This window comes from Alnus glutinosa, chromosome 8 (assembly GCF_958979055.1).
Source record: "Alnus glutinosa chromosome 8, dhAlnGlut1.1, whole genome shotgun sequence".
Classification (NCBI taxonomy): Eukaryota; Viridiplantae; Streptophyta; class Magnoliopsida; order Fagales; family Betulaceae; genus Alnus; species Alnus glutinosa.
The window spans coordinates 8510472-8523931 of NC_084893.1; positions in this window are offsets into that span (position 1 = coordinate 8510472).

Here is a 13460-nt window from a genome sequence, read left to right on the forward strand (position 1 = left end):
AACTGAAATTATGTCATTCATATATATATATATATATCACGTGTAACCTAGCGCAGTGTGTTGTTCTAATTTCTTTTGTTTTATGCCCACATGATTTATGGTTCTCCTAAATTACCCTTGAGATCCTTTCATGTTTATCACTTTATTGGGAGTTTGTTTTGAAGCACCAAGATTTTCATTGGTATAGAGTTTTCTTCTATTTGCACAACCTATTTTAGAACTTGTATTGTTTAAATTATATATTGTCAAAATATTGTATACTCTTCATTGTGTACACTATATGATTCTATATAGCTTGGGTAGTTCGAGATTTGATTTTGTTATTGTATTATAAGAGATTCGGTTTTGTTGATTTTTAATTAGAACAATTGTATATAATGATTATACCTATTGGTTAGTTCTGGAGTTGTTCCTAAAAGTTAAATTATTTGAGCTTTTATATTTAAAATACTATGAGTATACAAGTGAGCATTTTAATATGTATATTTTAGTGATCTTTTTATTGGGAACCAAGTGACAATAATTATATGCTTCATGTATCTTTCAACTTGAAAAATCACCTTAATGATGTCTTATATGGTACTCTATAACTTGACCTATAATTTGTAAACCATAAATAAAATTCTTGTAAACAACCCAAATGTTGTATTTATATACACTCTAAACATATCTTTATGGCCAAAACTAGGTAGAAGCGAGGTTAACTCCACTAAAAAAGGTCCAGGTAAGGGAACACATCCTTAAAATCTCTGACATAAATTTTATTAAACTATTCTAGGAAAAAGTTGAAAATTTTCTGAACTCATTTATTTTTCTAAAGTTACTTGCCTTTTTTATATTGCAGTCATGATAAATCTTCTTGTTATGATATGTGATTAGAATCTTATATGATTATATGAAATTGATGAATTTATATATGGTTATAAATGAATTCTCAAAGTTTATATTTGTTATATGTGTACTATGTGAATAAAGTTTTACCCCACGGTACCATAATGTTACCAATGATTCAGATTATATACATTTATATGGATAGCATGGCAACTACACCGAATAACGGATACACGAAGGTGTGAGTTATTAGCCGGGTAATCTTTACCTAGGGAAGCTCCCATCGAGTTAGCTTTCCCCTGTGACGACAGGATGAGCCCAAACAAGCCATTTGGGACAAGCCAACATGCATCACTCATGGTTTATAATAAAGTAGAGTTGGGTCAAGGGGTAAAACATACATGATAAGTTTATAAAGGAATAATAATTTGAGGAAATTATAAATTCTTCTTTATTTGATCTAATAACCCATTTTATCTTAAATGTTTATTGTTGCACTCAAATGTTTTTACTATATAAGCTCTGTACTACAAGTGATTCAAAAGTTTTATCCAGTTTAAATAAAGTGTACTACTATTGTTGTGTTGTGTTATTTACTGAGTTGTCAAATGCATTCATCTTCCTTATAAATTTTTCAGATGGCTCTCGTTCTCCTAGCTGGAATTTCCATTGAGGTTTCAACGTTTGACGACCCAGAGTTTTTGCCCATTAATGAGGACAAATGGGCATATGTCTGTTTTGAAGAATATTATTTTATTTTTCTTTCATGGGGTGGCCGAACCACCCCATGGGGGGTGGTTCGCCCACCCTATACCGGCCAAGGGGGTGGCTCAGCCATCCCTCTTCTTTTTTTATTTTTCTTTTTTCAATTATTTTATTTTATTTTTTAAAAATTTATTATTATTTTATTATTTTTAATAAAATTTTTAAGATTTTTATTTTTTATTTTTTAGGGATAATTACATCGTTGGTTCTTGTAGTTTGCTATAATTATTTTTTTACTCCCTATGGTTCAAAAAGTTAATGGGAGGTTGATAAGTTTTGAATTATTCAATTCAAGACCCCTTAATTTGCATTTGTTAGACCTAGTTCTTGTTGTATATATAACGTGTTGTTGTAGCTTTTGTGTTTTGTCTTATTTTTAGGTCTTAATTGAAATCTAATTCAAAATACTTGAATTAGACTTGGAAATACATCAAGGGTATTTTAGTCATTTTCAGAGTTCGAGATTGTTCCTGCGAGTTGAAGAATTGGCTAAGGCAATTAGATCAATCAACTTTAAATGAGATCGATCGAAATTTAGATCGATCGAAAGTTAGATCGATCCAAGTTCATCAGTCGAAGAAAAATTGATCCTGCGAAATGCAATCGATCGAACCAGGACAAGCCCGACTGCGATCGATCAATCGAATTTTCCATCTCCCAGAAGATCAGATATTTCAAGATCTTTTTAATTCTTTATGCAATTCAAATCATAAGTTGGATTTTGTGGACAGAAATGGACGCCGACCAGCTCTGAATACTTGGCTAGAATTAATTCTTGATTGTCTTTTGTAAATCCAATTCTCTATATATATGAGATTAGGGATTTAGGTTTAGACATGCATCTTTTGGGGATTTCGGATTTGCTCAGGTGTATCACTTAAATTTTAGTGTTTTTCATTTCCTTTAATGTACGTTTTCTGGGCTTAGTTCCAGAGAGCTTGTCTCCTTTCTTTTTCTTCCTTGTTCTTCATGTTCTAGCTTAGGTTTTATTTTCTTTTGTAATCCGAATTTTATGATTTTAATCTAGTTATTTTTAGTTCATTTTCTTCTTGTTCCTTTATTGTTTTCTTTAGATTTCATGCATAGATTATATTCAATTATGCATAGCTAATTTAGTTTTTAGGGTTTGATCAAAATCCTATCCAAAAACCATGAAGTATTCTTGATATTCTTGAGAATTTCTTTAGGGAGCATTAATTACTCCATACCTTTCGTAGTGTAAACGTTTTTCAATTATAGACTAATCTTTACGTGGAGTTGATTAATGTAAAACTATGTGCTTTATAACTACGTCTTAACGAAAGTGTTTTCATGTCGAGGTCGTCGTAATGGTTGATGCCCATTACGCGCTCATATCATGCATATTAGGAAGATCTATATAGACTTTAAGCATCTCATTGGTTGAGGATTGGACAAGATCAATACCCTAAGTTTTCTTTTAGTTGTTTTCAATTTCCGCTTTCATTTCTTCACTTTATTGTTGTAGCTTCAATTCTACAACCTTCACTTTTATTTTTATTTCAAAGTTAGATTAAATACGTTCCTTTGAATATCCCATTACGCAAAACAACCTCCAATCTCTATGGTTCGATAACCCTTACTATAGTACAATTGATTCGTACTATTGCAAGTGGTAAAACATATAAATTTAAAACCTACGTAGTCGAATTCGCACTACCAGAGGTCCTCGTGGTAAGTAATAATTACAAATCGATCTCTAAAGTTAAATTCTGTTAAAAAATTTGACAGATTCTGTTAAATGCCATGTCAGTATCACATCAAACCAATAAGATGGCGACACGTGTCCATTTGAATAAAAAAATATAAATTTATTAAAAAATAAATAAATAAGCTTTTTTTTTTAAAAAAAAAAACAAAAATTAAAAAAAAAAAACAAACAAAAAAGGCAAAGGGGTGGCGGCCTGGCCACGTGTCAACCTCAATGGTTGACACGTGGTGGGCTGTTAATATTTGGATGGAAAATGTAACAGAGGTGCCAAACGAGTTTTTATCCCTAACTCAGGTAATATCTATGAAACAAATAAAAACTCAGGTGCTAAATTTAAAAAAGCCTAAAACTCAAATATCAATAGGGTATTGAACCCTAATAGTAATAATAGTATTTTATAGTCAGGGGCTTTTTGATTTTGTATAGTTTATAGTAAACATTGTGGGATGGCGATGACCTCCCCAAAATAGCATATCTTCTTAGACCAGACTAGCTTTTATTATATTGTACAGTGTTTTCTTTTGTTGACTCCTGGAATTATATTTTACTAACTTAACTACAAGAATGTTAAAAGAATATATATTAGAAATTTTAAATTTCTATCTTGTGTTATTTCAAGGGAATGTGTGGTTGTTTTATTTTGATTTGATTTGGAAGTTCAAGTTCATGTTTCCCTTATTTTCCAAAACGGTAGTGTGATAGATTTAGATTGCTCATGTAATACCCCGGTCTCATATTGAGAAGAGATGAATAGCTCTTATAGAGTGGGTGGTTTATAAAGATATTCATGGGTGCTAGTTCCACATTGCGTAGTTACTATGTGAAACTGGGCTTTATAAGGGATTCTATGGAAGCTTCAAATTGACTAGTCCTTTTGGGGTGATAGCGCAGATGTGGCTAGCGCTTTTTCCTGGGTCGTTACAAATGGTATCAGAGCCACCTAGTAATGCCAGGTCATGTGGTACTGGAGCGCTGTATGACGTGGCCTTAACGAGGATGTCAGGAGTTTAAGAGAGGGAGTTTGTAACACCCTGGTCCCATATTGGGAAGATAAGTAGCCCACATAGAGTGAGTGGTTTATAAAGAGATAGATGAGTGATAAGTCTCACATTGCCTAGTTACTAGGTAAAACTCGGCTTTATAAGGAATTCTAGGAAAGCTCCAAAATGACTAGTCCTTTTGGGGTGATAGCGCAGATGTGGCTAGCGCTTTTGCCTGGGTCGTTACAAATGGTATCAGAAAGCTCCAAATTGACTAGTCCTTTTGGGGTGATAGTGCAGATGTGGCTAGCGCTTTTCTCTGGGTCGTTACAAATGATACTTGTAACGACCCAGGCAAAAACGCTAGCCACATCTGGGCTATCACCCTAAAAGGACTAGTCAATTTGGAGCTTTCCTAGAATTCCTTATAAAGCCCAATTTTACCTAGTAACTAGGCAATGTGTGACTTATCACTCATCTATCTCTTTATAAACCACCCACTCTATGTGGGCTACTTATCTTCCCAATATGGGACCATGGTGTTACAACTCATTCTCCGATCGCTCTTCAAAAAGATTATTCGAGACAATACTTACATATGCTCTTATGTTCCTTAGGAAATTACACGCGTCCCAATCTACATCAGTTTTCTGAAGTTGAAGGCATAGATTTTGATGAGATCTTTGCACCGGTTGCTAGACTTGAGCCCATTCAGATTTTAATGGGTATTGCTTGCAATCTAGGATTCAAGATAAAACAAAAGGATGTAAATAATGCCTTCTTGAATGGTCTCTCCTTCAAGAAGAAGTCTAGAGCAACCAAAGGGCTTCAAGGATCCTCTCCTTTCGAATCATGTATTCAAGTTGAAGAAAGTCTTGTATGGATTGACCTAAGCACCAAGAGAATGGCGTGAAATACTCATTGCTTATCTCCTAGACCATGACTTTACTAGAGGCGAAACATATCACACTCTGCTCATTCGTAGAAGCGGTAATAATTTGTTGATTTCTTATATATACGTGGATGTCATAGTCTTTAGTGCTACCATTGACTCACATGCTCATAGTTTTTTGCCCCTGAGATGAATAAATCTTTTGAAGTGAGTATGATTGGGGAGTTGACTTATTTCTTGGGATTACAGTTTGGCAACTTGAGGAACGCATTTTTATTTCTCAAGTCAAGTATGCCAAAGACCTTGTAAAAATGTTTAGTTTGGATGGAAAGAGCCATATCCGAACTCCCATGAGCACAAGTATCAAACTTGATGCTGATTTGGCCGGTAAGAGTGTTGATCAAGCACTTTATGGCAACATGATTGAAAGCCTATTGTATCTAAGATTGAGTTGCCCTAATATATCCTTAAATGTTAGAGTATGTGCTTATTTTCAAGCTAAACCTAAGGAATCACACTTGATAGCTGTGAAGAGGATAACCAGATATGTGAATGGGACAATGAATCATGGTATATGGTACTATAAAGGTACTAGTCTGAACATTGCTAGGTACTCAGATGCGGATTGGGCATGAAGTGCTAATGACGGAAAAGACGCCTCTGTTGGATGTTTTTATGCAGGCACCAATCTAGTGGCATGGATGAGCAAGAAGTAGAATTTTATCTCTCTATCCACGGCTGAAGCAGAATACATTGTTGCTATAAGTTGTTGCATTCAGTTGCTTTGGATGAAAATTGTGACGTCCCACATCGCCTGGGAATGAGGATGTGCTTATATGTATAAATGCACCCTATACGACACAACGCGTTTTAAAGCCGTGATGGTAATGAACCTATCAGAACTCCGCAGTTAAGCAAGCCGCTGCGAGAGCAATCCCAGGATGGGTGACCTCCTGGGAAGTCTGATATGGGGAGCCAAAAGCGGACAGTATTGTGTCATTGGGGGTGGATCGTTACAAATGGTATCAGAGCCATTGCCCAGCCTGAGATGGTGGGAGCGTGTACAAGCCCAAGAGAGTTGCCGGCGGGCACTCGCTGGGATGCCAAGAATGGGGTGATCTCATGAGGGTCGCCAGCGAGGACGCTGGGTCCCAAGGGGGGGTGATTGTGACGTCCCACATTGCCTGGGAATGAGGATGTGCTTATATGTATAAATGCACCCTATATGACACAACGCGTTTTAAAGCCGTGATGGTAATGAACCTATCAGAACTCCGCAGTTAAGCGAGTCGCTGCGAGAGCAATCCCAGGATGGGTGACCTCCTGGGAAGTCTGATATGGGGAGCCAAAAGCGGACAGTATTGTGTCATTGAGGGTGGATCGTTACAAAAAGGCTAGTGGTTGATTATGGAGTGACTCTTGACGAATGCCATATAATTGTCATTTCACATTTCTTTGGACAATTTTGTCCTTATTTTTACAAGTACTGGATACTCTCTAGTTTATTTGAACTAGAGATGGTCCAAATACTTTATCATTTTCATATATTATTTAAATTCAATGTTAGGGAAAAGAGAGAGGAAAGATAAATCATTTAAATATTGTTTCAAATAAATGATAGAGGAATGAGAGAGGAAAGATAACATTTGTTTATATTAAAATAATGTTAAGGAAACCATTTTTGCTTTCCTAGATATAGGATACGACTTTTGGTTCAATTGATGTTTCCTTAGTTTAGGGAACAAGTGAATCTGGCTCAATGAGTTTTTATGAGTTTTCCCTACATTTAGAGAAGGGAATAAGATTTAGAAAAATTATTGCTACCACTCTAAGGTCACATAAATATTGTAACTGTTAGGTTTTTAGTGTTGGTAAATTCAGTGTGAAAACATATTTTGTTATAAGTTTCAAGTCTGAAATCAATATGGAGAGTTTGCTAAAAGAAAACATTTCATTCGTACAAAGATTCTGCTAAAAAAAGACATATAAGACTTTGATGTCTAGACGCCATGTGAATATGTCCGGACTGGACTTCTAGAGAGCATCAAAGTATTTGCATGTCTGGATAGGTTATCCAGAAGAACTCCCAAGACTCGTTGTGTCCAGACAGCTTGTGACTATGTCCAGACAGGTTCTCCCAAGAAGCTCCCAAGATACCTCGTGTTCAGACGGCTGGCAACCATATCCGGACAAGAGATACAGAAAGTTCCCCTCATGGTTTTGTCTGGATAGTGCGGTATCATGTTTGGACACTTGAGGAAATTAGAGTCTCGTAACTCTTGTTACTTTCGAACGCCTTAGTGCCCTGTCCGAACGCCACTGCCTAGTAATCCCATTTCAACTAGAATTATATTTTCTTTAGAAATCTATTTAAAGGGACTTTTAGGCAGGAGTTTGTTAAGAATTGTACTCTATAATTCAATGTGCTAATAGAGAGTTTGAGACCTAGAGTGTTAACGTTATATCTCTCTTACAGGTTTTGTAATTGTTTAACCATCAACTTTGAACAATTGAAGCCAATCGGAGTTTCAGTTAAGGAGATCAAGAAGAAGAACTTTTTAGAGGTTTTGGGAGAGAAGCAGACAAATGGGCCACTTGTTGTAATTCAAGAGTGTGACAACTGCAAAATTTTTGTGAGTATTAACATTTTGTAATTCTAAATTTTTCGTTATTGGATTGATTTTTTGGATTTGGTTGCCCCGGAGTGGTTGTACTTTTGAAAAGTTCTTCAAAAGGTTTCCACTTTGTCACCAAAATTACTTGTGTTAATTGCTTTAATGCTTTTTTTATTTTTTGTGAATGTTTAGTTGGTTGGTTAATTTTCAAATAACGCTTTTATTAGTCTACACCTATTCAAAACCCTTTCTAAGTGTTGTTTTGAGTTTGGTTTATATTTCCAGCAATGGTATCTCAGTAAACTTGAAATTCAATGCACATGATGATATTATGTGGATTTGAACCCAAAATCCGTCTACCTAGTTACTTAGCATCTCTAGCAGTAGTGGTTATTTTCGCTACTCAAAATACTCATTTTTCTATTTTAATTATTGGTTTTTCAATAGATGCTACAACAGACCATCTATCACACTCTCTACTTTCTTTTGATATTTTTTTTCAATGTATTTTTTATTGTGAAACTTGAGGAAGAGGGAGAGAGAGGGGGAAAGAAGGAAGAGAAAAAGAAAAAAAAAAGAAAAAAAAAAAAAAAAAAGACTAAAAGGTGCTGCAATGAACTTTCATATATGAAAGTTCGTGATAGCAAAATGGATGGATATGCTTTATTTTGAAGTATGTACTGGAGGGATAAAGTGGTTCATAATAGCTAAATATAAATATTATGAGCTATATAAAAGGTTTGCTGGAGATGCTCTTAAATAGTTAAACGGAAAAAGCAACCCATAAATATTTTATAAAGCTGATGTGGTAGGGTTTAATAGTCGTTGAATAATTTATCGTTTTTATATATTGAAATATGGTATACATCCATCTCTTGTCCATCTTTTACCCATCTTTTTTGTAAACTCATCATTGAATATGTGGAACCACATGTGATCGCATGTTGGTTCCATGTGGTCCCACATATTCAATGGTCCATTTGCTCATTTCTTGTATGGAGATAGAAAAGAGATGAGTAAAAGAGGTACACCAAACATTTCTCATATATATTACTAGACTGATCAAATCTGTTTTGTGATATATTTGTAAGAATTACTTTAAATTTATATATTTTTTCTCTCCCCTCTCTCTATTTTTTTCTTTTTCTTTTTGGCACATTGATAAAGAAATAACGAGACAAAATAATAGAAATTACACACGAGAAAACAAGTGATTTTTTGGGCACCCCACTTTTATATTCTTGTGCTCCACATAGATTGCTTAAAAGTAAACGTCGTGATGATCGCTATTCACATGATGACCATTGTAACGCCCCAAATTTGAACCAGCAAATTCGTAAGCAGAAACCTCCGGTTTCCACGTGACGTTACTACATCAGAGATAAACTCTCGCAGCGGAATATATTTATATCCAACAGGCTTGGATTAAATAACACATTAGAGCTTTTAAATTAAATACCTCTAGATATTCATTAGAAAATACTTATAACAAATACAAGGAAACAGGTGTCCATAATGACACAAAAGAATACATATAACTCATTAGCAATCTTGTCAACATAAAATGCTATAAACACAGAAGACTACAAACAAAATATAAACTATGCGTCCTTAGCTATAAGACCTCTTGAGCTCTGGTCTTTATCTATTAACCTGCATTAACGGAATATATATATATAGAAACAAAAACACAAAACAACCAAAGTGAGTCCACTGTTTCCAATAATAAGGTGAATACTGATTTACTTAATAAATTCCTTAACATGCAGATATGGCTTTATAGCCACGCATATAATGCAAATGTATGGGTTGTATGAATATGCATCGTAGTAACCATTTAGTTTGATGTTTTATGATCATCTTTCTTCAGACCTCTCGTTCTAGGTTATCTGAACCCGTTCACGTCCGTTGCCTCCCACATAAAGTTTTACCTGTTTTTACTGGAATCCTACCGGTCCCAGCATTAGTTATATATTAGGTCTTCGGATACCCTTGGGTCACTATGAACCCCTCTTGGATCCACTGACTAGCCATACTTTCCCCTAGCTACTACATCAGCTTGTTGATGGCTATCTCATCAGCCGTTATATTATTTTAGACACAACATGCTATGCATGATCGGCCACATGCAATGAATAAATTAAATAAAACAATAAACACGATATCATGGAAAAATCCACCAGCTTCGTTCTCAGTAAGTATAGAAATACTTACAGCCAATTTATGCAGTCTCTCAAGTCATCATCTGAAAAATTATAGGTATATCCACACAAAGTGTTAACATCATCTACTGCAATTCCTAATTCTATTTATAAAACCCCTTTTACAAATTATTATTATTAGTTCTAACATTTAAACCCATCTTCCGTCAAAAATACTAATATTTCTAATAACACCAAAATATCAATATCTCATATTATTCTACATATTATTCCACTCACCAATATTTAATTCACACACTCACATTATTTAATTCACATCATTCCACTCACATTATTTAATTCATATTATTTCACATATTATTCCACTCACCAATATTTAATTTTTAACTTGAAAATCGTAATAACCAAAGTATATTAAAAATATATCAACATACTATATATATATATATATATATATATAAATTATTTACAATAGTCAATTATATATATACATATATATATATAGCCATCATTAAAACCCACACTACATGTTTCACGTGTTTAACAAACATACTCTGCAATCACCATTACCTAACATAGAATTATAATATTAGTTTTAGTACTTAAACTATTTTCTATAAAACAACTAATATTTTAATAGGACAAATATTTATATAATATAACCATTACCGAAGTAGCTAAGTGTGGGGAACACATGTGCTGTCCAAGACAAGAAAAGTAGATAAAAAGAACAAAAACAACACACCTTGAGCTGTTCACGCGTATACTCAGAGGAAAAGTCAGATGGGGTTTGGTCCAACATGCAATATTTGGCCGGAAATCACACTATCGAGAGAATCGGATTTTACATCACGGTTCTCTATAGTTCGTGGGTTATTGAGTTCCGCCGGATTTCAGCTTGGCTTTGGTTTTGTGTTAGGGGTCACGGGTCTCACCCGGTTTCTCCAGCTCATGGATCCATCGGATCCATCCATCTCTCTCATCTCTCTCTCTCTGTGTCTCTCTCATTATTCCTCTCTTCTCTCATCTCACTTCTTCTCTGACTCTCACTGTGCCTCGGTGAAGAAGAAGACAGAAGAAGAAGGAATTTAAGGAACAAAATGGGATTATAAAATAATAGAGGAAGAGAAAGAAGATGCTGGAAAGTAGGATATAGACTTAAAGAAAGAAAACATCATAATGCTCAAATGGTGCCAGTCGGCCATTATAATTATTAATAAAAAGAATGGAATATAAAAAGTACACATATTGTTGAAGAAGAGCTGGAAAGAAGAAGACGAAATAGACAAGAAGGAGAAAGGAAACAAAAGTGAAAGAGGATAGAAGGGGTGCGATTTTGCAGAGAAAATGATCTGCTTTATTATTGTGAGAGTCATGAGTGCCGTGGGTTGGTGCCGCAGGCTGGAGAACGTGTTGTCTGTATGGTGCTCAGTTTTATAATGGTGAGAGTCATGAGTGCTGAGGGTTGGTGCGGCAGGCTGAAGAACGTGTTGTCTGAATAAAAGGGTTTTAAAAACATTTTAATGGAATAAAACGCAGGGACGACGACTGATTTGTTTAGAGAAATAAAGCATCAATCTTCTGCAGATTAAGTTAATCTGTAGGTATTTTTATACTAGATTTTTATCAATTTAATAAATCATTCACTCACATAGATAATCATTTTTTTTTTTTTATTCTTTAACCTTATTATTCTATAAAAATGTGTTTTAAAATCTGGGGCACTACAACCATCAATCTCTCTCCTCTAATTTTGCAGGACTTCATCTTACACCTGGAGATTCCTTCTCTGATCATGTGCCTACTCATTGGGTAGTACATTATGGCCCCAATTTCTAAGATAAGATCTATTCCTAAAAGGGTAGTCTATGAGTTTCTAGTCTTGACCTCGACCCCAAGGCAAGAAGGAGAGACTTCTCGCGCCATGAATTGAATAAGTAAATTAACTCTATGTCGAGCTGCTCCTCTGGCGCCTTTCTCCTGAGCTAGGTTCAAAGTTGAGTGTTGGTGTTTTTAGGCTGGAAATAGATCGGCCTTTCCTATCCTGAGCCTCTTCAGCTTCATCCTTAACTTTAGCTTCAAAAGCAAGCTTGCGAAGAAAAATCTTTGTGGTGTGTCACACGCGTACAAGATATCCTTTCATATGATTCCTATGGTTGTCATCCCTCATAACTGATCATTTAGGGTTAGAAGGCAGAGGAACGAAGTTAGAAGGGGGTTCCAATGTCTTTGTATTTTCCCACTTGGCTTCCTCCCTAATAAAGAAGCACACCCAGGGTTTTTTCCCTGATGCCACTTTATGGACTATCCGGCTTGACCTTAAAAGAAGTTTGATGACATCTTCCTCAAAATGTCAGAGGAGGGTACGTGATATGCGAGAAATGGGAAATAGTGTCAGAAAAGTTATTAAAGTGGGCAGAAAAGCAAAGTAGGGTGATCCAGTTATGAGATTACCTGATTGAAGATCTCGACTAGCTTGGACTACTCCAGCATGTGAGACCCTCTCAGACCTGACATTGAGACCGGCAGAGACGTTGATGTAACATGAGACCGGCGCTGCTTCTGTTAGTGAGGATATAACTATATACTTTAGCCCAAACATAGAGTAAGGGACTTTTAGGTTAAACCACCGTTCGTTGATCGAACCCCCTATGCTGCTGGCGGCAGATGGAGAATGTTCTAGTCTCAAACACGGCGGTTGCATCCTCCTTAAGCGGCCTAATCGACCCTGTGTGGGTTGATTTCATCCGAGAGGCCCTGTTTAAACGCGTTTGCTCTATTGTGGTCATGGGAGATGCATGTGTGTGCCTTGACCAACTACACGAGAAAGCGACTTATGTAATAAATTAGAATGCAAAAATTTATGAGTTGGAATACGACCCGCTTGGGTTGAATAGAACAGAAATGAAGGGAGACATTATTTGTGTTTGTCATTTTCTTTTTTTTTAAATAAAAATAGTAACAAATAATTTAAATATAAAAACATTCATCACTTTTATATCACAATAAAACGTTTTTTCAGTTAAAAACAAAAAAAAATATTTTAAAAACAGTTATAATTGTTTGTATTGATATTCCTCCTCCTTTCACTTATAATTAAGAAATTATTTTCCTTCTTGTGCAAGGTTTTGTTGGCTTATAGCAAGGAAAAGACTTAAAAACCCTTTTTTATTGCGCAAGTTTGGGGTCCAATACAAACAAAATCATACGGGGACCCTACGCGCCACCTTTGTCAAATGCCGGAAAACGTTTTTGTCAATATCCCAAAATTGTCCATGCCTTGCAAGCATCCAACTTACCAAAAGTGGAAATTTTGGGAAGCATCTTCTGACCACAGAAGGTCATAAAAGTTATATTTGAATTAATAGCATTAATCTGCTATTGACGTTCATACGAAAGGTTGGTGGACATGCAACCAAGTGAACCCTGCCAAAACTCTATACTTAAATTATTTTAAATTATTTTAGATGTTAATGTATCTAATAA